At 39.6% G+C, this 26,119-nt stretch overlaps 1 protein-coding gene and 1 long non-coding RNA gene across 5 annotated transcripts in view; one reads left to right on the forward strand and one right to left on the reverse strand.

Moving 5' to 3' along the window:
- Positions 1-15,557, reverse strand: part of NSUN7 (NOP2/Sun RNA methyltransferase family member 7) — a 66,964-nt gene extending 51,407 nt beyond the window's left edge. For all 4 annotated transcript variants that reach the window (XM_020878956.2, XM_020878951.2, XM_020878954.2 and 1 more), the window contains exon 1: positions 15,470-15,557. The gene's annotated coding sequence lies outside the window, so the exon portion shown is untranslated. The remainder of the gene's footprint in view (positions 1-15,469) is intronic.
- Positions 1-26,119, forward strand: part of LOC139030196 (uncharacterized) — a 68,332-nt gene that overhangs the window by 24,974 nt on the left and 17,239 nt on the right. The gene's annotated exons all lie outside the window — the stretch shown is intronic.

A 26,119-nucleotide genomic window follows, 5' to 3' on the forward strand; every position in this document is an offset into this window, starting at 1 on the left:
AAAATTGTGAATCACTACATTGTACACATGTAACTGATATATCAACTATACTTCAATTTTTTAAAAAAGTATAAATAAGTTTAAAAAACAGAGCTTGTGCCTCAGTGAAACTCTATGGACTGTGGCCCATCAGGATCCTCTCAGTTCAGTTCAGTTGTGTTGCTCAGTCGTGTCTTGACTCTTTGCGACCCCATGGACTGCAGCACACCAGGCTTCCCTGTCCATCACCAACTCCCAGAGCCTACTCAAACTCATGCCCATCGCGTCAGTGATGCCATCCAACCATCTCATCCTCTGTCACCCTCTTCTCCTCCTGCCTTCAGTCTTTTCCAGCATCCAGGTCTTTACCAATGAGTCTGTTCTTCGCATCAGGTGGCCAAAGTATTGGAGTTTCAGCTTCAGCATCAGTCCTTCCAGTGAATATTCAGGACTGATTTCCTTTAGGATGGACTGGCTGGATCTTCCTTGCAGTCCAAGGAATGCTCAAGAGTCTTCTCCAACACCACAGTTCAAAAGCATCAATTCTTTGGCGCTCAGCTTTCTTTATCCATGGGTTCCTCTATCCATGGGATTTTCCAGGCAAGAATACTGGAGTGTGTTGCCATTTTCTTTTCCAGGGGATCTTCCTGATGCAGAGATTGAATCCACGTCTCCTGCATTGCAGGTGGATTCTTTACCACTGAATCATGGAGGAATCCAGAGAGACTCAATGCTAGACTATTCTAGCAAATCAGACTGCATGAAAGAGGTAAAAGTTTAGTTTTCATGGAGATCTTTGCCCTAAAGTTCAGGATACATAATTTTAATTGGTATGAAATTTCTTTGTGAAATGTCAGAGTCACTTTACACTGAAATTGCATTAAACCTTAGCGTTTAAATGCTTGAGCAAATATAAAAGAAAGATATTAAAAATGAATTTTGTTTTCATTTTAATTCTAAAGTTAAGGATTATGAAGAATCATATGAAATGGCTGGAAGGGATATTTTATGTTTTCATATAACTAAGTAAAAATTCTCATATCCCCACCCCCCAACAAAGTAACCCACCCACAACAGACCGATCAAATGAGTAAACACTCATAACAATAAAAAGCCTAAAACAAGGACTCCTCACTAGGTTTGAGTGTACTATTTAAAACTAGATTTAGGGAGCCATCTGCTGGTAAATTGATGAGCTGTCTGACTTTTTTAAAGAATAGAGTTGCCAGATAATTCACAAAATGCTCAGTTAAATTTGAGAATTCCATGGACTATATAGTCCATGGGGTGGCAAAGAGTCAGACAGACTGAGTGACTTTTACTTTCTTTCACTTCGGTTAGATTTGAATTTCAGATAAACTACAAATAATTATTTTAGCATAAATATGTCAGGGCAGTACTTGCTTCATATTCCAACACTACTTTGTTTTAAGTTTATAATTATTCTCTTTTAAGTGATCCAGAAAAGGTTGTCTTGAAATTCAGATAGTATGATTATTTAGGAATGTGTGTGTGTGTTAGTTGCTCAGTCATGTCTGACTATTTGCAACCCATGGACTTTAGCCTGATAAGCTCCTCTGTCCATGGAATTCTCCAGGCAAGAACACTGGAGTGGGTTGCCGTTCCCTTCTCCAGGAGATCTTCCCAACCCAGGGATCAAACCTGGATCTCCCGCATTGCAGGCAGATTCTTTACTGTCTGAGCCAAGGTATTCATTGCTATATTCACATGCTCCAGCATGATGTGTTTGTCTTCCTCTGTTGTATTTTTATCTGTCTCTGTTATTTTTCACTTGAGTTTTTCCTAGTCTGTGTATTTCTTTCCTGCTGCTGCAGTCTCATATTTAAAGAATCTAGGGGACTTCCCTGGTGGTCTAGTGGTTAAGACTCCACACTCCCAATGCGGGAACATGGTTTAATCCCTGGTTGGGGAACTAAAATGTGGCATGGTGTGGCTTAAAATTTTTTAAATTTTTAAGAAAAGGAATCTGGGTCAATTATAGCTGAAAAATGGAAAACCAAAAGAGAATTCATCTTATTTTCTGTAATACCTGTTGCAAGTTCCACTTATCTTTTAAAAAGTAAAAGGGTATACATATATATTTTATTTTTAACCTTTAACATTTTGTGTTTAATTGGTAATTTATTCACATGGTTTTAATTTTTTTTTTTAAATACAAGAGAATTTCCAGTAAAAATTTCTCTCACTCCTGTCTTTGACATAGAGACAACCAATATATCTTATGTGGTCCTTAGTCATCTTAAGAAAGGTCATTTATTTTAAAGTAAAAGAAGGCAATAGGGTTGTCTCTCAAGGGAAAAAAAGTAGGTGACAATAAAAGACATTTCTTTCTTCATAAACTATAGTTTTTAATTGAATGGCTCAATTTTACTTTGCCTATGGGGCAAATATCTAGAAAATGTATTCTCTTAAATCTTGGTAGCATTCGAATAATTGCCTATAGTTGCAAAATTCAAACTATTAAAAACCCGTGTTATAAAATATCACAAGAGGGAGATATCGCTTCATGAAAATAGTAGTTAAGGAGGGTGAGGGAAAAAAGTCTTTTGTCTGTTTTGGACACTTTTTTCCCTCACTATCTTGTCTTCAGTCATTTGAGATAGTGACATGCATTCAAACAACTTATATTGAAATACCTGTTTGTCTCATTCTGTTTGTAGTTCTGGATTAAATTGACTTTCAGGAGTCTTAAAATCATCTGTAAATTCAGGCTTATGCTCTTGTTTTGAACATGGCATTAAATAGTATATTTGAAATGGTGATGCCCTCCAGCCAAAGCTAGGAACACACCTGCTGGACAAGCTGGGTTTATCACTCATTGCAGTAAGGCAGAATGCATGCCAGGGCTGGAGGGAGGCCTCTCAGTAGGAGGAAAGGACCTATTACAGGATTTGGGCTGTGGTTGGACGGTTTGTGGGATGATCCGATGAAACAGGGTTTCCTCTGGATTGCGTGCTGTTAGAACGCAGGGACAATTAATGACTGGATAACTTGAAATTTGTTTATAAGGGAGGCTGTATGCTGTGTGCTTAGTCGCTCAATCATGTCCAACTCTTGCCAACCCGTGGACTGTGGCCCGCCTGCCAGACTCCTTTGTCCATGAGGATTCTCCAGGCAAGAGTACTGGAGTGGGTTGCCATGCCCTCCTCCAGGGGATCTTCCCGACCCAGGGATCAAACCCAGGTCTCCCACATCGCCGGTGGACTCTTTACCATCTGAACCACCAGGGGAGCCCCATAGGGGAGGGTAGAGTGGTAAAGAAGCAGTGCTGAGCCCTGTGAGCTGGGAAAACAGCCGTCTGGTATCTTGTGGGTTGTAGAGTGACTTTGTTTTTGTCCATGCTTAGACAAAATTAAGAAGTTGTCTTGTTTTGTCTCACTTGCTCATGATCCCAGAGCGGCCTTGACTGATTTGGGTGTTTTGTGAAGTGGTATATATCCAAAGGAGAATAACTTGACCTAGCAATGAGCTCCAGGCCAGCTTCAGAACACACGCAAGTCTAGCTAAAAGTTTAAGGTCACTTGATGGATGTCAGGGGTTGCTTTTTTCCTTTCTTAGAAATCATCTGGCACTTAGCTGATGCTCAATAAAACTTGATTAGATCTAGACTGTATTCAGATTCTTTGATGATATATTCTTTTCGCCTGTCACTGGACAATGAGCTTCAACAGGACAGAGGTAATGCTTCATTGAGGCCCCCTCTCTTTCATGAAACAGGTACTAATTCTCCTGATACAATGAGTGTCTTCACAGCCTTGCTCTTGGCACCTCTGCTCCTCTCTCCCTCGCTCTGTGTTCGCCCTTTTCACTCTCTTAATCAGCTGTAGTAAACAAGTATATGTAAGGTTGGTAAAGCAGTGATTTCTGTAGCACAACCATAGAATGCTATTGTTTGAAAGAAGTCAGCCAAAATAGAGATTTTCTCTTCGTTCTCCCAACCATTTAAGGGGGTCTAAAGTAGCTCATTTAAATTTGTCACTATTTTTTAAAAGTATAGATAAATAAATAATCCTCACTATTTAAAATTCTCTTGCGCCCAGAGGCTTCTAGGAGTCTCTCGTCTTCATTCACCACAATTGCATACACTCGCTTTGTGGTCTGTGGTCCCCTCACTTCTCACCTTTCTGCTCTGCACAGTGCCACACAGTACACTTGAAGGACCTGCTGCTTTTCATAGACTCTGTTTGGTTTCCTCTGGTTCTATTTCCTCTTTAAAGAGTTTGGGTGGGTGTGGGTGAATTTTCATTTCCTGTAATGGTGGGCAAGGTTTTTCAGATCAGTGTTCTCATAGGAAAAAAAATATTCCTGGAAAAATATGAAAACAGTAACTGGATGCTTCAAAATAGTCGAGAATCAAAAGGCTAAAGCTAATGCAGGAACCAATAAAGGTGATCAGAATACAGAATCTGCTTTTACTCTGAGAGCATTTGTTGATCCCCGCAAATCTGAAACTTCATTGAGATGGCTTTGATTGATGAGGAGGTCAGAAATGAAAGCACTGGGTCTACAGAAGATGCAAAGTCTAGTAAGAGACCATTCCCACAGTAGGCTGAGAGCCCAAAAGGTTATACTCTTAGGGTCAGGCTGAACCAGAAGTAAATGAGACTTCTAGCACACTTCCTGTGTGAGTTGGGCAAGTCTTGGACCCACTGGTCTCATGTTGGCTGTGCCCCCAGGGACCTGGAAAAAATAAATCCACTAGAAGATTCCTCAAAATCTTCTTTTGAGGAAGGGACCCTTCATCTAGGCTTCAAATCATTCCTACAAATAATATAAGATACACGTTTCCTTTACATTAATGTTTATTATATTTTCACTATTATTTATCATTACATATTTCTGAAAACAAAACATCTAAAACAATTCTTAAAAGACAGGCTTTAAATGGGAACAGTAAAACATTGTGTGTACAACAAGTTTTAAAATAGTTAACTCATAGGCATCCAAGTTTCATGAGATCAGAGTGGAAGAAACTCATGTTTATAGAACAGAGAGGACTCTGGGCAGAAGGAAGGGACCTGAGGAGCAGCCATGGCAGAACAGGAGGTTTTAAACGAGAGCTTTCACTTCTGGGAGCAGAAACCAACATTCGTGAAATTGAAAATTCTATAAATTGATCAAAGAAGTAGACGAGAAACTGAGCAATGCATCCTTCCTTAAAAACTGTAGGTCATCTTATGACCTGCCTCCTTGCATGAGTAGGCATCCTTTCCAAGTTAAGGAAAATAAAACACAAGAATGCTTCTAATTTGCCATTAGTCACTATCTTAATATTCTTATTTCAAAAGTTAGTAGCTAGGGACCTTCCCTGGTGGTCCAGAGGTTAAGAATCCGCCTTGCAATGCAGGGGTTAGGGGTTTGATCCCTGGTCGGGGGAGTAAGATTCCACATGCGTTGGGGCAACTAAACTCAGGCACCTCTGCACCTAGAGAGGCCCTCAGACTATGACTGAGACTTGCTGCAGCCTACTTAATTGATTAATTTTTTTTTTTAAGTTCCCCTAAACATCTATTTTTTTTTTAAAGTTAGGTCCAGGCTCAATACTTGTCGCTGTGAACTTGCTGAGAGAGATGAATTTGATAGAGAAAGAAAGTAGGTCAATGTTTGCCAGGGGCTGGGGTGGGGAGTGGATAAGGAGTGACTGTTAATGAATATGGGGTTTCATGATTAAAATCAATGGGATGGTAACGGGACTAGACACAGTTCCTGCCCTCATGGAGATTTATTTATGAAGGAGATAGACAAGTAAAACAATCATTGCAGTACAGTGTGTTAAATGAAACAGTGGGAGTGGTGAAGGAAGCAAAGTCAGTGGCATTTATTCAGGAAGTAACTTCTAATAATGAGTAAGAGTTAGTCAGAGGCAGAAGGATGGGAGGCAGCAGGAAGTAAGTTATGGTGTTCCCAGCCAAATAAATATTCAAAGGCTCAGAGATGAAACACCTCATGGCATGTTAAGGAATCTGAGAAAAAATTAGATCAATGGGACCAGGGGAAGCAGAGAGAAACCTGGGATGGGAGTCAGAACGACTACACAGAGACTCGTAGGTCATATCAGGGAGTTTCAATTCTATCCCCTAAACAATGGAGAACCATCACAAGTTTTAAAGGAGGCAACTGACATGATATGATTTGAGTTTTTGAGAGATGGAAAAAGGTATTACAGAAGGCAGGAGACATTCACTTCAGATAGGAGAAAAGGACAGACAGCTCTTTCATTGTTACTGAGAGGAAAGGAGAGGATATTTTGGATGCATTTAAGTTTCTGAGCTTCAGGCAATGTGTGCTGGAGCCAGCTTCTACTAGCTAACAGGAGCCAGTTGTTAAATTTTCAGGTATTTTGAGATCTGGTTAACTTATACTGATAGCTTGGATTCAGTTATAATGGGAATATTTATCCCATGGAAGTTGGCAACATTACAAATCAGAACTCCCCCGCATCCCACCCTGCAGATTATCAGTTATTAGGCATCTACTATCACACCCCTGGCGGGCAGGAAAGACAAAGAACTCCCATCTAAACGTCACTGTCTTCTCTGTTGGATAAGAAGACAGATTTCATGCTAATGTCAGAGGTTTGAGGAAAGTGAATAGAAGTTGAATCCTATGAAGCATGGCAGAGAGAGAGAGCCATCGAGGAAATATGAAATGACTACCAGGCTGTATTGAGGGACCAACTCAGGTTGGAGACCGTTAGTCTTCAGTGGAATCAATCCGTGCGGTTGTATTTCTCCTGCAGACTAAGCCACCTGGGGAGCTCAGCAGAGATGGGGATAAGTGGTTTGATCCAGAGCCAGTCTTTTGCCTGGCAGTTGTGATGGAAGAACTAATGCAGAAAGGATGACAAAGCTGTTTACAGAAAGTAGCTGCAGAAATGGGCCATGGGGCCTAAATGGTGAAGGGAAAGGGAAAGTGTAAAGTCACTTATGTCCGACTCTGCGACCCCATGGATTGTAGCCCACCAGGTTCCTCTGTCGATGGCATTCTCCAGGCAAGAATGTTGGAGTGGGTAGCCATACCCTTCTCCAGGGTATCTTCCCAACCCAGAAATCAAACCCTGCATCTCCTGCATTGCAGGTGGATTCTTTATCATCTGAGCCACCAGGGAGAGAGGTGGAAATAGAAGGTGATGGGTAAGAAGAAGGTGGAGGAGTTGTATTTTCCTGGTATCATATGCTTTGGGACCTCTTCTTGTAGCCTGGTCTCACCTTTGTAACTTGGTCCTCCCATTTGACAATGTCACTTTTAGAATGTGAATCCAGATCCAGGTCCCTCAATCTTATATGAAACTCTGGCTTCATCTAACCACCCAATGTTATATTTGTGTTATTTTGGGCTTCACATGTGGCACTAGTGGTAAACGATTTTCTTACCAGTGCAGGAGACACCAGAGACATGAGTTCGATCCCTGGGTCAGAAAGATCCCCTGGAGGAGGGCATGGCAACCCACTCCATTATTCTTGCCTGGAAAATCCCATGGACAGAGGAGCCTGGTGGGCTATGATCCATAGGGGTGCAAAGAGCTGAACTTGACTGAAGCAACTTAGCTCACACACGCACACATCCCTATTTTAGACATCATATTTTAAAGATTGCAGTGCCCAGTGTCACTGGAAGAGCCTAACAGCATTATTAACCACACAAGATAAAGAAACCGAAGCAGGGATAGGCAGATTTTTACCATTTTAGGGGGGGTGATCAGAAATCTTTGCTCATCATTTTGATGCACATCACCAGTGAACAATGACTAGTATCCTGTCCTATATATAATCACTCTAGGTCAGCAATAATCATGAGAACATCATTTTGCAAATTATTAGAACATAAAAGTATTAAGTAACATGGGAGAACTTCAGAGAGTTAATGTGAAATTTCTAAATAACCTTCAGCTAAGCTTATTTTCTTACAATAATCTAACCACCAGCAGGAAAATCCTTTCTAGATTATTGTTTATGCGATATGACCAGAAGCTGACTTAGTGATGGGACTGTTAACTGGCAGAACCTCAAGAAAGAACAAACTGGCTATCATAAGACAAGACTCAGGGCATATGAAATATAAATGTAATATCAAATGACAATGGGTTTTCCTAGCTGACACCTGTTTACATCTTCCCAAACATACTAAAGAGTATAACTGTCTAGATTCAAACCAAGTGGCCTTGACTGAGTGGTGAGGATTTCCCACGTTTGCATGTTTTGTCACTTAGATGTCACCAGGACTCAGACAGGCGCAGGGCAGGCCACTCTGTGTGGCGGAGAAGGGGTTGGGGGGAGCAGGCCCCTCCTGGGATGTCCCCCACTCTGGAAGACCATGTTGGGCTCTGGGTCACATTCCTACATGTGACAGACAGGAGGGCCCTACGGGCCAGGCACCTGCTCACCTCTGACCTCAGAAAAAGAAATTTTAAAGAAAAAAATAATAAGAGTCTAACTGTCAAAAATCTATGTACTTGGTGACCACATTTGCCATGTCGTCTTTCCCTGAGATTGAATACATTGAGTGGAGTGCCAGTGTTATTTCTCAATATGTATATGTTACAGGAATTTTCTGCCTGAATTAAAAACGTCTTTTCAGTGAGATAAGTGAATTCATGGTACTCTTGTGTTTGTGATTCATCATGATTAGTGCCAGATTCAATAAATAAAATTCATTTTCACCCACTACCTTGAGATTAGCTGGATGTCATGGCTTTGAAAAAGCTAGACTCCCTGGTGCTATAGATATAAATCTGGTCCAACGTAACTTATGTTCTTTTTTATGAGATAAGTGAGGGTGAATGGCATGCAGTTTTCATACTGAGGAAGGCACTTTCTTCTCCTTCAAAGTGATCACATCATTACATTTCCCACTGGAATAGCTGACCCCTCAAAAACATAGCAAACAAAACTATTGATTTTAGTCCCCTCGTACTAGATTTTTTTTCTTATCTTTTTTTTCCCCACCTGACCTTTTTGTCTTTTCTAACTTTGAGGTTTTTGGATACGCAGTAAGAGGAAGAAATATCTTGGATAGCAGGAAGTATACAGACGATTTTCTGTCTCTTGTCACTCTCCACGTTGGCCAGCAAGGGGAGTTATGGGAACAATTTCAGGGATTTGAGCTGAGACACTTGCTTCCCACAGTGAAGTCACCACGTCTCTTGCACTGGACTTTCTTGTGTATCTCAGCGAGAATTGTTTTCTACTTCCGTGTACCCGTATAGTTTTTCTTTCATCTAATAGTTTGCTGATGAAAAATTGTGAAATTCAAAGTAAAAAAATCTAACAGAATGGTGGAACACTGGAAATGAAGTGAGTTTCTATGCCCAGGTGGCATAAAAATCTAATTGTAGCCGGGAGCAGCCCAAGCCCCCTTAATGCAGATAAGGCAGCATTCAACTGGCTTCAATAAAAAGGGACTTAAATGGAAGGGAGGTGGCCTTGAGGAGAGTCGCCCAGGCTGCCAGGACTGAGAAGGCCATTGTTCTGAGTTCTCCTGGGGCTTATGGAGATTGAAGAAGCACCTGCTGCCTTCCAGAGCTGAATATTTCAGGCCAGTCCTGAAAACACCCAGGGCTGGAACATGCCCCCGGGCCTCTGGCCCCCAGCCAGTCAGGTGCTAGGGATTCAAAGACATGGGGAGAAGGTGTGGACAGAGCCGTCAGGAGGGATCAGGAGAAACAGTTTCCACTCTCTGAGCAACCCAGGAGCGCTCTCTTGCCTTTAAATCACATTCCATGATTCTTGTATGACAGTCTGAATCCGTGCTCAGCCGTGTTCAACTGTTTGTGACCCCATGAACCGTACACCACCAGGCTTCTCTGTCGATGAAATTTTCCAAGCCAGAATACAGGAGTGGGTTGCCATTTCTTCCTCCAAGAATCTTCCCAACCCAGGGATTGAACCCGCGTCACTTGCATCTCCTGCATTAGCAGGCAGATTCTTTACCAACTGCACTACTAGTTCCAACCAAGCCTTTCTGTGGTCCTCAGTGGAATCCCTCTACTAATAACATTTTAATATCTGGCCACTCTCACAGATAATGGTTCACTTCATTTGCTTATTTTGGGACCAGAAGCAATGATCATGTACCCTCCTTAGTGCCTTGATTCTGCTTCCCCAAACCCCACCCTGACTACCGAAAACAACACTTTGCTGTCAGTGGCAAAACACACTAAAATTCGTAATCACTAGTTTTCTCTATGTGAAGGTCAAATTCTAAGTTAGATTATTTTAAGTATATATCTTGAATAAATTATGATCCATGCTTTGCTAATGAACAAACATTGCATAGCATGGAGGAAAGAATCTGGTCCTGAGAGGATGAGATGTAGATTTTAGTTTTGACTCTGCCATTTGATAGCTCTACAGTCTTGGACAAATCACATGATTTGATGGAATTTAAGTGTTCTCACTACAAAAATGAGGAGGGTGGACAAACTCAGTGGACAAGATTCCAGACTTGAGAGTCAGGCTGAGCAGGATTTTAATCCTGGTTATTTCATGTATTAGCTAGATGTCTTTAAGCAAGTGACTATTAGCATTGTTTTAAGGCTTTAATGAGATAATGTACATGAAATCCTCAGCCTCCTTCTTAGAATGTAATAAGCACTCGACAAAGAATAGTCATGATAATAACCATGATAATGATCTTAAGTATTAAGGTTCTATTAGGGCGTTTTTAAGAAAAACTCTGAAAGGCAATGACTTGACTCAAATGGTATGACCAATTGCTCTGAATGCACCTGTTTCTGTGATTCTGTGCTTCTTCAGAGAATTTGTTAAGAAATAGACTGAAAGTATAGAGAAATTTGTAAAAGGTTAGATTTTGTTATACAGTATTGCAGTCACATATTCTGCAAACAGCAAACAATGAGATTATAGGCATTGTGATAAATACAGTCTTGGGCTGATTTCTTTTCTTTTTATGTCATAGTGTAACACCTACTAGAAAATCTGAAAAGGTTAAAATTTATTTTTAATAGTAGCGCAGTGAGTGAAATAAGAAAGGAATTGGTTCTTTTTAATTTTAAAACTGATAGTTTTCTTTCAGTTTACAAATTTTGAAAATGTTCGGTCTGTAATGTTCAGGTTTAATTTAAAATTATTCTCAGATAATAATAATTACTGGAAATGAGCTGTGTTTACCAGCTGCATAATGAGAATGGCAAATAGACGGAACTTATTGAATTAGTATCTACTGAATGTCCATTATGTTTCAGGCACTGCTCTAGGTGTTAGGATATAGCAGTGAATAAAACAAACCAAAGACCCACCCTCGTGAAACTGACCTTCAGTTGAGGTTTGCCCTTTGTCCAGATGCCTGATCTAATGGAGGGCCCGACTGTCAGGCTCTGGTGACAAGAATCAGGAGACCACACCAGGGCTCACTGAGAAAGGATGCTGTGGCTCTCAGGCGATCTCCGTCAGGGACGAGTGTGGAAGAGTCCTGGACTGTGTTGTATCTGCCATCCTCACTGGAGAGCAGTGCTGCCCAGTCAGGTAGCCACTTGCCACATGTGATGACTGAGCTGTTGAACTGTGGCTAGTCCAAATTGAGATATACTAAGAGTATAAAGTACACACTAGATTTCAAAGACCTAGTAAGAAAACAAGAATAATAATTGCGAAATAATACTTTCATATTGATGACATAATAAAATAATATTGTAGATATATTAGGTTAAATGAAATGTTATTAAATTTAACTTTATGTTTTACTTTTTTAAAATGTGGCTACTAGAACATTTCAATATTATACATGTGTGAAAGTCTCTCAGTCGTGTCTGACTCTTTGCCACCCCCAGGGACTACACAGTCCATGGAAGTCTCCAGGCCAGAATACTGGAGTGGGTAGCCATTCCCTTCTCCAGGGGATCTTCCCAACTCAGGAATCAGACCCAGGTCTCCCCCATCGCAGGTGGATTCTTTACCAGCTGAGCTACCAGGGGAGCCCTTATTATTACACATGTGGCTCTCATTGTTTTTGCACGGCAGCGCTGGTGCAGTGTTACATCCTGACTCATGTCCATGAAACACCACAACCTTCTTAACCAGCATAGGCAGGAGGCCACACTAGGAAAAAGCGAAAATGTGCTGGCTTCTTCTTTACCTGTTTCTTCTTTTAAGTACTGTCTTATCCCTCAGTATTTGGCCTATAACTCCTCCTCTCACATACTTTTTTTGGAGCTATTTCCAAGCAGTTTTCCATACTTCAAAGCTGTCCTATCCTATAAGAACTTCACTGCTCAGAGTCCCTTTTCTGTGAGATATTTAGCTCTCTAAGATGTTAATAGATTCTGATAGTTTAGGATATCATCTTTTATAATGTGTCCATTAAATGCATGAACCCTGTAATTTAAAAAAATAGGCTACCCTGGTGGTTCAGTGGTAAAGAATCTGCCTGCCACTGCAGGAGATGTGGGTTTGATCCCTAGGTTGGGAAGATCCCCTGGAGAAGGAAACAACAAGCCACTCCCATATTCTTGCCTGAGAAATCCCATGGACAGAGGAGCCTGGCGGGCTACAGTTCATGAGGTCGCATAAGAGTTGGGCATGACTTAGCGGCTGAACAACAACAATAATCCTTTAATAAAATACCTTAGCTGAGAAAAACCAATCTCAAGTAGTGGTGATTTTGTGCTAAGTAATAAAGCTGGAGGACTTTTTCTTCCTGGCACAGAAACATAGAGACTATAACCCCACCTTGTCCACAACTGTCCATTGTGATCAAGACCAGCCAGGTCGTCCCTACACATCCTCCCTCCCTAGTATTTGGACGGCATTTCACAGTTCACTAAGTGTTTGCATAGGTTTCTTATTTTCACCTCCAACTAGTCCATGAAATAAATAAGGGTGGACTTATCAGTTGATTTAAATGGAAGATTTTAAAACATGAGGCCAGGGGGCAATAGGTCTTCTGGCTATTGGGGTCTGTGGAGAAAGGGTGAAGGAGTCCCAGCTGATCCAGGGGGATGTGGAGAATAGTAGAAAAGGAACGTGAGTAGAACTATCTTAAAGGTCTTAGCTATGGGTTGCAGAGGATTTAGGGTTTGCATAATGGGGCACTGGGACTGGATTAGAACATTGTAGTGAGGGTTATACTGTATCTCAGAAGGTAACTGATTTTTCAAATAATATTAAAAACATATGTTTGGATATAGAGGAAAGGGAAAGGGATAGAATGAGAAAAAATATAGGAGATTTGCCAAATTAAGGAAGGGGATGATGGAAAGCATATTAGCTTATTGAAATGAGCAAATGTAGAGGATAAAGAGAGAGAACCAGAATCTAAATCAAATCAATCAATATTGTATAAGATGAGAACATTAGATGTGATAAGCTGAATATAACCTTTAAAAAGCAGAAACTGTCAAATGTGGAAGAAAATCCAAGATCAGTCATGTAATAGTTACAAGGAACATGCTTAACAAAGTATCAAAAAAGCATATGCATCCAGACAAGATGATAATTCAAAAATATACTTGAACGCCTATGTTCATAGCAGCACTATTCACAATAACAAGATATAGAAACAACCTAAACGAATGGATAAAGATGTGTTATGTATATATACAATGGAATACTAGTCAGCCATAAAAAGGACAAAATAATGCCATTTGCAGCAACATGGTTGCAAATAGAGATGATCACATTAAGTGATGTAAGTCAGAAAGAGAAAGACAAATACCATTTGGTATCACTTATACGTGGAGTCTAAAATATGACACAAATGAATCTACCTGTGAAACAGAAACAGAATCACAAACTCAGAGAACAGACTGGCGGTTGCCAGGGAGGACGGGGTTGGGGAGGGATGGAGTGGGAGGCTGGGGTTAGCAGAGGTAAGCCTTTATATACAGAACGGATAGAAAATAAGATCTCACTACATAGCACAGAGAACTGCATTCAATATCCAATGAGAAATCATAGTGTGAGATATTTTTTAATGTACTTATATGTATAACAGAATCACTTTGTTGTATAGGAGTAGTCAACACAGCATTGTAAATCAACCATGTTTCAATTACAAAAAAGAAATAATATTCAAGGGAAAAGGCTGGTGATGTTTATGTCAAACAGATGAAATTAAGGTTGAAAGCACCAAGCAAGATGAAGAAGACTGTGTAAGCACATAAAACAAGGTAAACAAATTTGTAAGTTTTAAAATCTGTGATGACCTAGAGGGGTAGGATAGAGGGAAGGGACGGAGACTCAAGAGGGAGGTGATACATGTCTAATTACGGCTGATTTGCATTGTTGCATGGCAGAAACCAACACAACATTATAAAGCAATTTTGCTCCAATTAAAAAATAAATAAAATGAAAAACAAAAAAAATTATTTATAGAATGAAAGATAACAAAAGGTTATTATGGACATAATCATTATTAGACAATGAACGTTAAAGGAACTAGGAATCTATTTTAAGAAATTAGCAATGAGAAAAAGGAAAACAAAATAACCAGAGAAATAAGGAAGAGTTATTAAGGCTAACAGCCAAAACCAATTGAACAAAAGACAAAAATGATAGAGAAGACAAATAAATCTGCAATCTGGCGCTTTGAAGGACTTCCCTGGTGGTTCAGTGGTTATGACGCCACACTTCCACAGCAGGGGGCATGGGTTTGATCCCTGGTTTGGGAATAAGATCCTGCATGCCGTGCGGCATGGCCAAAAAATAAATAAATAGAAATTTTAAAAAAAAATCTGGTGCTTTGAAAAAATTAATGAACTAGATGTTTTCTCTTCCCCCTTTTCCCTCCTCCTACGTTGCAAGGAGCAGAAATTCACAAAACGAAAAATGAGAAAGAAGTCCTATTCCCAGATACAGGAGAAGTTAGAGGACTATTTACAGGGATTACTTCATGCAATTTTATGGCAGCAGTCTGAAATTTTAGACAAAATTAATGATTTCCTGGTGAAAACCAATAGAGCAAAATTAGCTGCTAGGAAAGTAGAAAATGTGAATAGACCAATTACTTTAGAGGAGATTGAAAAGATGACTTAAAGTCTTCTATCCAAAAAGGCCACTGAAACCATACGGCTTCCCTGCCCAGTTTATCTAACTTTAAAAGAGGAGGTAATTTTACCAAGTTGTTTATCATTCCAGATGAAATTCTTTTCAATCATAGTATAAAACAGCAAACTTTAATATCAAAACCTGAAAAATACATTCAATAGTATAGTAAAGTACAGGCCAATCTCATTTTTCAAAATGAAATATTAGCAAGCAAATCTAATCATGTAGTGAAACAATAATATACTATGGCCAAACAGGAGTTATTCGAGAATATAAAAGTGCAAATTAGCAAATAATTTACTAGCAAATAATTAGCAAATTAGCAAATAATCTACTACATAATCTGTTACATCAGTAAAGGAGAAAAATATAAGCATATCAATAAACACTAAAAACAAATTCAATAGCATTCAGCAACCATTCCTGAAAAAAAATCTTAGAAAAATAAATAGAAGGAAACTATTTACATATCGGAGAAGGCAATGGCACCCCACTCCAGTCCTCTTGCCTGGAATACCCACTGCCGGAGGAGCCTGGTGGGCTGCAGTCCCTGGGGTCGCGAAGAGTCGGACACGACTGAGCGACTTCACTTTCACTTTCCACTTTCACGCACTGGAGAAGGAAGTGTTAACCCACTCCAGTGTCCTTGCCTGGAGAATCCCAGGGACGAGGGAGCCTGGTGGGCTGCTGTCTATGGGGTCGCAGAGTCGGACACGACTGAAGCGACTTAGCAGCAGCAGCATCTCAGAGAAAATGAAAAAGGAGCTCCACTATACACTAATATTAAATACATCCTTGGAAGAGTAAAAGCTTAAAATTAAGATTAAAGATTTAAAAAGTAGAAATATAAGTGAAGATTTCACACAAAGAAATCTGGGTTATTATTTATGTTCAACCTAAAGTGAAGTGAAGCCGCTCAGTCGTGCCCGACTCTGCGCGACCCCATGGACGGCAGCCCACCAGGCTCCTCCGTCCCTGGGGTTTTCCAGGCAAGGGTGCTGGCGTGGGGTGCCGTCGCCTTCTCCAGGAGCTCTTCCCGACTGAGGGATTGAACCCGGGTCTCCGCATTGTGGGTGGACGCGTTACCCTCTAAGCCACCAGGAACAACCTAGAGGGTGAAGGACTCTTTCTAACCGTGGCTGGAAAGTTCTGAAGCTCTAAAAGAAAAGATAGATATACTTGACTATATAAAAATGGCTGTTTTCCTATGACAGAAGACAAAGCAATAAGCAAGCAGTGGAGTTGGTAACATAGTTTCACCCTTTGTTTTGTCCTAGATACATTATTTACACATTCAGAAAAAGAAAAATGGAAAAGACTATTTTCTCTGTGGAAAACAAATCTGATAAGAACTAGAGAATCTCTGAGGAAACAGAAAGCACAGACAGTATCAGGGTCTGCTTAAACCGCACTCACTGCCCCTCTTCCATGTGTCCTAAATTAAAAATAGGCCAAACCCTTGAATTGATATTCCTCCAAAGAAGATATGAAAATGACCAACAGCAGGGACTTCCCTGGCAGTCCAATAGTTAAGACTCCATGCTTCCAATGCAGGGGTGCAGGTTCGATCTCTGGTTAGGGATCTAAGATCCCACACGCCATGCAGTGCGGCAAAAAAGAGAGAAAGAAGGTGGCCAACAGCATATGAAAAAAATACTCAGCATCATTAATTATCAGGAAAATGAAAATTAAAACCACATGAAATATCACCTCACACTCATGATGGTGTTATATAGAAATTAAAACAATATAACATGTTTTGGTAAGGATATGGAGAATCTGGAATGCTTGTGAACTATTGGTTCACAATTGAAAGAAACTATTCTTTCACATATTGAAAGAATATGGTATAGCTGCTGTGGAAAACAGGTTTCTCAAAAAATTTTAAATAGCATTATCGTATGATCCAGCAATTCCATTTCTGAATATATACCAGAAAGAATGGGTTTCCCTTCTGGCTCGGCTGGTAAAGAATCCGCCTGCAATGCAGGAGACCTGGGTTCAATCCCTGGGCTGGGAAGATCCTCTGGAGAAGGGAAAGACTACCCACTCTAGTATTCTGGCCTAGAGAATTCCATGCGCTGTATAGTCTGGGGTTGCAAACAGTCAGACATGACTGAGCGACTTTCACTTCACTTCACTTCAGTTCACCAAAAGAAATGAAAGAAGGATCTCAAAGAGATCTTAGTACATCCATGTTCACAGCAGGATCATTCACAACAACCAGGAGGTGGAAGCTACCCAAGAATCCTGCGACAAAGTGAATGGATAAACAAAATGTGGTACATACATAAGAGAGAAAATTATTCAGTCTTAAAAAGGAAGGAAATTCTGGCACATGCTACACCATGGATGAGCCTTGAAGCCATTATGCTCAATTAAATATGTGTGTGCGACCTCAGTCGCTCAGTCATTTCTGACTCTTCATGACCCAGCGGACTGTAGCATGCCAGGCTCCTCTGTTAATGGGATTTTTTCTAGGCAAGAATACTGGAGTGGGTTGCCATTTCCTCCTCCAGGGGATCTTCCTGACCCAAGGATCAAACCCACGTCTCCTGCATTTCCTGAATTGGCAGGTGGATTCTTTACCACTGAGCCACCTGGGAATCCTTTTATGCTAAATAAACAATCACAAAAAGACAAATATTTATATAAGTTATCTACTGTAGTTAAATTCATAGAAACAGAAAGTAGAATTGGTGGTTTCCAGGAACTAGGAAAAAGGGGAAATGAAGAATGTTTGTCTAATGGTAATGAAGATGCAATGTGGCAAGATGAAAAAATTTTTGAAACTGGTCACATGACAGTGTGAATATACTGAACATTACTGACCTATATCCTGTATTTTTTAATGGTTAAGATGGTAAATTTTATGTTATGTGTATTTTGCCACAATTATAAAAAAAAATCCCTGCCTTACATATTTTCTACACATAGTTTTAACTACTTAATAAGCTAATACAAACGGCCTCCAGACTTGTGACTTCCAGTGCAAAATTTTCCCCTGAAGTGATGATTTGGGCTTCTCTTACTGGGTTATATTTCACTGGTTTTTTAAACTCGGTGTGTCTGAAATTATTTTACCCACAAACCTGGTTCTCCTCCTATTTTCAATTCGATGCCTATGAATGGGTGAATAAGTGAATAAATAAATGAATGAATGAACTTGGATTTTTTTTCATAGAAACCTAATGCTTTGTCTGATACCAAGATCATTTGAGTCATTTGGGTCCTGTTATATTCTGTGTAGCAATTAACATGTAATTCACCCACCAAATAATTCACCCATTTAAAGTATACAGTTCATGACTTTTACTGTGTTCACAGTTATGCAATGTTAACCATAATAAATGTTAGAATACTTTCATCATGTCCTTCCAAAAAACCCTGCACGTTTTAGCTATCACACCACAATCTTCCCAACTTCTCCAGTTCTAAGCAACTGCTATCTTTGTAGATTTGCCTATTTTGGATATTTTAAGTAAATGGAATCACATACTATGTGCTCGTTTGTAACTGTCTTCTTCCACTGAGTGTAATGTTTTCAAGATTTACCCATGCGGTAGCATGTGTCAGTAGTTTGTTACTTTTTTTTTGAACAAATAATTTTGCATTCTATGGATAAGTTACATTTCGTTTATCCCTTCATTAGTCAATGGACATTTGGGTTGTTTCTCCTTTTAGGCTATTATGTATGCATAATGCTTCTATAAATATTCATGTATAAGTTTTTGTGTGGACGTATGTTTTCATTTCTCTGATGCATACTTCTAAAATAAGTGAATTGATAGGTCAAATGGCAACTCTGTATTTAGTTTTTTAGGAACTGCCAGACTAGTTTTCATAGTGGCTGCACAACCTTGTATTCCCACCAGCAAAGGATGTGGACTCTGATTTCTTTACATCCTCATCAACACTGGTTATTTTCCATTTTTCAGGTTTTGGGTTTTCTTTGGCCACACCACACGGCAAGTAGGATCTTAATTCTTCAACCAGGGATCTAACCCAGGCCCCTTGCAATGGAAGTGCAGAGTCTGAACCACTGGACCACCAATGACGTTTCTGGTTTTATTTTGCTTTGTTATTATTCTAGACCATCCTAGTAGGTATGAGGTAGTATCTTATTGTGGTTTTGATTTGCATTTCATTGGTGACTGATGGTGTTAAGCATATTTTCTTGTGCTTATTGGCCGTTTGTATATTCTTTTCGAAGAAATGTCCATTTAGAGATCTTTTGCCCATTTTTAAAAAATGTATTTATTTATTCATTTGTCTGCAGTAGGTTTTGGTTGCAGCATATGGGGTCTAGTTCCCTGACTAGGGGTTGAACCCAGGCCCTCTACGCTGGAACACAGGGTCTCAGTCACTGGACCGCCAGGGAAGTCCCTGCTTTATGCGTTTTTAAACTGGGTTGTTGTTGTTGTTACAGAGTTCTTTATGAATTCTAGATACAAGTCCCTTATCAGGTATAAGCTTTGAAAATATTTTCTTCTATCCTGTGGGTTATCTTTTCACTGTCTTGATAGTATCCTTTGTATCACTAGCGTTCATTTTTGATGATGTATATTCAAACTTTTAATGAAGTCCAATTTCTTTTTGTCTTTTGTTGCTTGTGCTTTTGGTGTCATATTTAAGAAATTTACCCAATCTAATGTCACACGTTTACTCCTGTATTTTCTTCTAGGAGTATTATGGTTCTGGCTCTTACATTTAGGTCTTTGATCCATTTTGCATTTTTACATATAGGCTGATATAGGATTTGATTCTTTTTTTTTTTCTTTTTGCATTGGATACCTAATTGTCCCAGAGTTATTTGTTAAAAAACAAGACCGTCCTTTCCTGTTGAATGGTCTTAATACCTTTGTCAAAAACCAACTGACCATAAATCATATGAGTTTACTTCTGGACTTTCAATTCTATTTCATTGATCTACATATTTATCTTATGCCAGTACCACACTATCTTAAATATTGTTGCTTTGTAATAAGTTTTGAAATAAAAAAAGGTGAGTCTTCTAATCACGTTCATCTCTTTTCAGATGATTTTAGCTATCCTCGGCCCCCTGAGTTTACATGTGACTTTTTAGGATATTCTTATCAATATCCACAAAGAAACAACATAGGATTTTTATAAGGACTGTGTTGAATCTGTAAATCAATTTGGAGAGCATTACCATTTAAGAATATTAAGACTTCCAATTATGAACATGGGATTTCTTTCCTTCTTAATCTTCTTAATTTTTTCTTTCAATACTGTTTTGTAATTTTCATACTGTACATTTTTGCTTCTTTTGTTTAAATATTCTTACATGTCTTATTCTTTTTGATGCTGTTATAAATGGAATAATTTCTCTATTTCATTGTAGTTTGTATATTGCCAAGTATATAAAAATGACTGATTTTTTTATATTGATCTTGTACTTTGCAACCTTGCTGTAGTTATTCATCATGTTATGTTTTGCTTCCTTATGTTTGAACCAGGAAATTACAAACCAAAAGGGTTTATAATTGTTGCCAAATGTTACCATTTGGAATTACTGAAGTAGAGGGCATAGAGGAATCAATTTCCAATTAATACAACATTTTATTAACGAATGTGGCTTTCACACCAAGTTTTTTTTCTGCCACAGTGTTCAGGGAAATTTATTGTTTTTTCAATAAATTAATTGAAAGCAAGGGAATATAAAGACAGTACTAAAAAGCAAACTGTAATTTGTAAAATTTATTTTGCCACGATTTCAAATTAAATAAAACAGTTTTGCACTTCACTAACAAGTTTACTTATCTAACAAACAGTTTTTTAATTGTTTGGTTTGTCAGTAACCTTGTAAAAATCTGGTAACTCATTTGCTTATGATTCTGGACAGCTATAGATAGAATTCAGATTGTCCCAGTCTAAATGTCAAGGTTTATATCAAGCATAGCGTTTTATAGTTTCTTTAACTTTTTAAATTAATCAAGATATTAGTTTCAAAGAACAAGGCCCCAGTTTACATCAGTATGTTAAAAATAAATGATTTATTTCAGTGGAGGATAATTATTGTGAAAGCTTTTGTTGATATGAGCACACTTTCTGTATTTATACTTTGCTCCAGAATAAAGCAGTTTTTGTCTCCCTAAGCTGTTGTGTTCTTGAAAGCTTTTAAAATCATTTACACATTTTTTTGCAGCATTGTAACACACTCATATATAAATGTCAGTTTGTTAGTAGTACTAACTAGACTGATCATTTATTAAAGTTGTTATACATTATAGTTTCATATTAGTATTTCTTTTGACCAGCATATTGTAGCACCTCTTTTAAAATCAGGAATATGAATGAAATCATGTTTATTCACTTATTAAAGGATAGTTTTAAACTTATTTTGACAAAGAATCACTGTCTATGTTTAGGATTTAAAAGCTCTTCTTGCTAGTATTTTACTTGTTTGAGGATAGTGGCTTAACTAATGTTGTTGATACTGCTCTTACATCTGGCATTAAAAACAGTTGTCTTTACCTGTTCCCTATTATCAATAATAACTGTCTTTAATAACGGTTGTCACTCTGTTTCATTTCTGCTAATAAGATAGATTAAAAATTAATGTTAAAGATGACTCCAAGATTGTAATCTTCAGGACTTTTACCTTGGCCCAATCTTAATCCCCCAAAGTTAGTCTTCTCTAGAATACTGTCTGCTGACCTTTAATTGTAGGTTCATCAAAAAAATATTTGGCTGGGGTACAAATGGCTCTTTCCCACAATTAAAGAGCTGAAAGCAAAATATTGGTGGTGTCAGATCTGTAAGGTAAGTGCCCTACATTTCCTAAGTTTTCAAGGACATTTTGCAGTAAATTACCTGAATCATCGTCTTTGTGTGGCATGTCTCTTAGAAAGAGATATATTCTGAGGGTGCTTTCTAATGCTTAGAAACACCAGTGCATACTTGAAACCCACAGCAGTGGATAATTGGGAGACAGAGTACATAGGGATAATTTTTCACTGGGTAACTAGGACTGAGATTTGCAAGTAAAATGGTCGGAAAAGAAAGACTATCCCCAAGCAGCCTAAGTGTCCACCACTGGATGAATGAATAAAGAAGATGAAATATATATATGTGTAATGGAATATCATTCAGCCTTAAAAAAAAGAATGAAATCTTGCCATTTGCAACAAGTCAGAGAAAAACAAACCCCGCATGGTATGACTTACATGTGGAATGTGAAAAATAAAAAAAGCAAACATGATAAAACAGAAACAGACTCATAGATACAGAAAACAAACTGGTGACTGTCAGAGAGAAAGGGAGTCGGGGGATGAGTGACATAGGTGAAGGAGATTAAGATGTGCAAGCTTCCAATTACAAAATAAGTCCTGGGGCTGTGATGAACAGCATTGGAAATATAGTCAATAATATTATAATAACTTTATACGATGACAGATGGTAACTAGACTTGTGGTGGTGATCATTTTATAGTACAAAAATATCAAATCAACATGTTGTACCCCTGAAACATATAATATCGTAGGTCAATTATATTTAAGTAAAAATGAAAGTAAAGAGAAGGGGCATCTCCAGCCTGAAAACTTTTTCATCAGAGTGACTGGCCTTTACTCACTTAGTTGGGTTTTTATTTGCTTTCAAACAATTGAGGGTTGTTAGCTAACAATCCATTGATAGGATTCAAAGTGATCTTAGATGAAAAAATTAAATTTTGTTTTCACTAACCCCTAAATAAAAGTTGGCATTTCCTTCAGTAGTGAATGTAGGCAACATATGATGCTAGTATTAGCAGTAGTTGTGACTTTTCATGAAAAGAAACCAGATATTTTCATATCATATTCCAGTTATTACAGATATCGTAGAAGTATTGTGTAAGCTACTTCAAATTTATGGTAGTTATGAGAGCCCAGATTGTTTTCTTTTCCAGTGTGGTTTATTACAGGATATTGAATATAGTTCCCTGTGCTGTATAGTAGGACATTGTTGTTTATCTACTTTGTATATAATAATTTGCTAATCCCAAACTCCTAATTTATCTCTCCTCCCCTCTTCCCCACTATCCATTTTGCTAACCATAAGTTTGTTTTCTGTGTCTGTGAGTCTGTTCTGTTTTTTAAATATGCTCACTTGTATATTTTAGATTATAAGTGATATCATATATTTGTTTTTTTCTTTCTAACTTATTTCACTTAGTATGATCATCTCTAGGGTCATCCGTGTTGCAGCAAGTGGCATTATTTCATTCTTTTTTTGGCTCTATAATATTACATTGTGTATATATACCACATCTTCTTTATCCATTCATCTATTGAAGGAAATTTAGGTTGCTTCCGTACCTTGGCTATTGTAAATAGTGCTGCTCTGAACACTGGGGTGCATTTATTATTTCAAATTAGAATTTTCTCTGGATATAGATCCAGGAATGGGATTGCTGGATCATATTGAGGAAGGAAATGGCAACCCACTCCAGTGTTCTTGCCTGAGAAATCCCATAGACAGAGGAGTCTGGTGAGCTACCGTCCTCACCAGATTGCAAAGAGTCGAACAGGCTTAGTGGCTAAACCACTGCCCACCATGGCAACTCTATGTTTAGTTTTGTGATTGCACTGGGTCTTTGTTGCTGCAAGCAGGCCTTCTCTAGTTGTGATGAGCAGGGGCTACTGTTCATTGCCGCAGGCGGGCTTGTCGTTGCAGTGGCTTCTCTTGTTTTGGAGCATGGTCTCTAGGTTCAAGGGCTTTAGTAGTTGCAGCACACGTACTGAGTAGTTGTGTTGTGTGCTGTCCAGCTCTAGGGCACACAGGCTCAGTAGTGACGGCACACAGGCTCAGTAGTTACGGCACAGAGGCTTCAGTAGTTATGGCACACAGGCTTCAGTAGTTACGGCACACAGGCTTCAGTAGTTATGGCACACAGGCTCAGTAGTTACGGCACACAGGCTCAGTAGTTACGGCACACAGGCTTCAGTAGTTACGGCACACAGGCTTCAGTAGTTATGGCTCACAGGCTCAGTAGTTATGGCACACAGGCTCAGTAGTTACAGCACACAGGCTCAGTAGTTATGGCACACAGGCTCAGTAGTTATGGCACACAGACTTCAGTAGTTACGGCACACAGGCTCAGTAATTATGGCACACAGACTCAGTAGTTACGGCACACAGGCTCAGTAGTTATGGCACACAGACTTCAGTAGTTATGGCACACAGGCTCAGTAGTTACGGCACACAGGCTCAGTAGTTATGGCACACAGGCTCAGTAGTTATGGCACACAGACTCAGTAGTTACGGCACACAGGCTCAGTAGTTACGGCACACAGACTTCAGTAGTTATGGCTCACAGGCTCAGTAGTTACGGCACACAGACTTCAGTAGTTATGGCTCACAGGCTCAGTAGTTATGGCACACAGGCTCAGTAGTTACGGCTCACAGGCTCAGTAGTTATGGCACACAGGCTCAGTAGTTACGGCACACAGGCTCAGTAGTTATGGCACACAGGCTCAGTAGTTATGGCACACAGGCTCAGTAGTTACGGCACACAGGCTTCAGTAGTTATGGCACACAGGCTCAGTAGTTACGGCTCACAGGCTCAGTAGTTATGATTCACAGGCTCAGTAGTTACGGCACACAGGCTTCAGTAGTTATGGCACACAGACTTCAGTAGTTATGGCTCACAGGCTCAGTAGTTACGGCACACAGGCTCAGTAGTTACGGCACACAGACTTCAGTAGTTATGGCTCACAGGCTCAGTAGTTACGGCACACAGGCTCAGTAGTTATGGCACACAGGCTTCAGTAGTTACGGCACACAGGCTCAGTAGTTACGGCACACAGGCTCAGTAGTTATGGCACACAGGCTCAGTAGTTACGGCACACAGGCTCAGTAGTTACGGCACACAGGCTCCAGTAGTTACGGCACACAGGCTCAGTAGTTACGGCACACAGGCTCCAGTAGTTACGGCACACAGGCTCAGTATTTATGGCACACAGGCTCCAGTAGTTACAGCACACAGGCTCCAGTAGTTACGGCACACAGGCTCAGTATTTATGGCACACAGGCTCCAGTAGTTATGGCACACAGGCTCAGTAGTTACGGCACACAGGCTCCAGTAGTTACAGCACACAGGCTTCAGTAGTTATGGCACACAGGCTCAGTAGTTACGGCACACAGGCTCAGTATTTATGGCACACAGGCTTCAGTAGTTACGGCACACAGGCTCAGTAGTTACGGCACACAGGCTCCAGTAGTTACGGCACACAGGCTCGGTAGTTATGGCACACAGGCTTCAGTAGCTATGGCACGCAGGCCCCAATAGTTACGGCACACAGGCTTCTGTATTTACGGCACAGAGGCTTCAGTAGTTATGGCACACAGGCTTCAGTAGTTATGGCACACAGGCTCAGCAGTTGGGGCACATGACTTCGTTCCTCCTCGCTATATGAAATCTCCCTGGACTAGGGGTCAAATCTGTGTCCACTGCATTGGCAGGCAGATTCTTATGCACTGCACCACCAGGGAAGTCCTATTTTTAGTTTTTTAAGGAAACTCCATGTTGTTTGAGTAGTGGCTGCACTGCACTAATATATATTTCCACCAACAATGTAAGAAGGTTCCCTTTTCTCCATACCTTCTCCGGGACTTATTATTTGTAGACTTTTTAATTGTGGCCATTTGACTGATGTGAGGTAATACTCATTGTAGTTTTGATTTGCATTAGAACCCCAATCTTATCTAATGTGTTAATAAGGAAGCACATACATTATAGTATAAAAAATCATATTAATATTTCACTATATTTTTTAATCATATATATTTTATACACTTAAAACAATTTCTCTTAGAACAAGTAAAGAAATCTATGGTGCAAAAAAGATTAAGAACTCAGCAAATACAGGCTTAGGTACAGTGAGACTTGCAACGTGTGCTGGGGGAGAGGGCTACTTATGTGTCGTCACTGAACATGCCCCATGGTTTTGAACGGGACTATGCCAGTTTCTGTATCCAGCAGAACACCAGGTCCTGGATAGCCCCAGTCCAGAAGCTGAGATGACAGAATTCCTTGTGCTGACCTGTGACCAACTTGAAAACTTACTTGAAACTCTTCTCTGGATCTGCCAAAGCTAGATTCAAACTGAGAGTGA

Source organism: Odocoileus virginianus, chromosome 21 (genome assembly GCF_023699985.2).
Source record: "Odocoileus virginianus isolate 20LAN1187 ecotype Illinois chromosome 21, Ovbor_1.2, whole genome shotgun sequence".
Taxonomy (NCBI): Eukaryota; Metazoa; Chordata; class Mammalia; order Artiodactyla; family Cervidae; genus Odocoileus; species Odocoileus virginianus.